The sequence below is a fragment of the Otolemur garnettii genome, unplaced genomic scaffold (genome assembly GCF_000181295.1).
Source record: "Otolemur garnettii isolate 467f Iridium unplaced genomic scaffold, OtoGar3 scaffold00151, whole genome shotgun sequence".
Classification (NCBI taxonomy): domain Eukaryota; kingdom Metazoa; phylum Chordata; class Mammalia; order Primates; family Galagidae; genus Otolemur; species Otolemur garnettii.
In genome coordinates, this window is record NW_003852546.1 from 997,772 (window position 1) to 999,208 (window position 1,437).

Consider the following 1,437-nt stretch of genomic DNA (forward strand, 5'->3'; position numbering starts at 1 on the left):
GCCAAACTGCAACAAAAAAATAGCCCGGCGTTTTGCCGGGTGCCTATAGTCCCAGCTACCTGGGAGACTGAGGTAAGAGAATTGCCTAAGCCCAAGAACTAGAGGTTGCTGTGAGCTGTGACACCACAGCACTCTACTGAGGGTAACAGTGTGAGACTGTCTCTTAAAAAAAAAAAGACAAGAAAAAAAAACTGGTCGCACAGATCTGGGTACACTGGAACAGTGGCTGCTCTCACTGTCACAATTACCCCATGCCCTTGCTTCCAACACATGTTGGTTGAGCACTTGGCTGTGTGCAGGTGCCAGAATATGTGATGGTGGCCTCATTGAGGTTGCATGCCAGCTTCAGCAGTGGGCAAATCCCATCCCGCTGCTGTCCTCAGAAAAAGGAAGGCCAGGTCCCAGAAAACTCCAAATGCAAGGGGACCCAGAAGCTCACCCATTTTCTTGTTTGTAAAGAGGGTAAGTCTGCAGAGAGAGTTGGTTTGTCAGAGTTCTCTGTGAGATGATCCTGCCTGGGCAACTGAATATCACAGCTTAGGGGTACCATCTACACCCCAGAGACACCCTTGAAAGCCTTGATTTGTGAAGCTCCTATACCCAGGCCCCCAGCTAATGGCACTACCTCGAGAATAGAAGATAACATGGAGACCAAGCTCAGGACAAGCCCGGATTACCAGAACATCTGGTCCCCAGAAGCAGCCTAGTCAGACACATCAAGTCTGGCAGGCAAGCTTATGTGGCTTTTTTCTGGGGACCTATATCCTGGATCCTCTGCTCTGAAATCAGGCAGAGCCTGGCTCCAAGAGGAGCTCAGTGATCCTCATGGGACCCAAGGTATCAATCCTCCCATCAAAAAGTCACCCAGGAATGCTGGACAGACAGGCTGGCAAAGGTGCAGCAAAGAAGGGTGGGGAAAGTTGGGTGACAGCAGGAGACAGAGACAAACGAGTGATTACTGTTCTTCTCCTACAGAGATAAACATGGGCTGCCTTTTGAGGAAGAAAAATGTGCTAGCTATTTGCCACTTAAGGGAGCGTGGTTTCAGCTTTGTGATTGGAGGATGTGTACCTATGGTGACCAGACTGTCTTCTGGCTTGGATGACTGTTATTGTTTGGAGACTTGGTCTATAACAGTCATCATGGGAGCAGATCCAGAGCCAGCACCCAGAAAGGAGCAGAAGGGCACGAGTCTTCAAGACTAGGAGGCCTTAGACAAAGGAGACCACCATCTGAGCAATTCTGGATACAGAGTAAGACCCAACTGCAGTCCAAACTCTCACTCCGAGCATGTGAGATGGCCTCTGTGCCTCTAACTCACGTTAACTTCTTGCTTCCCTGCTTATGCTTGTGACACTGGAGATCAGTAGGGGTGGATAAGCTCCATAGCAGAATAAGCCCGGTTCTGGTAGAAAACTGTTTCTACCACCGCCTCCT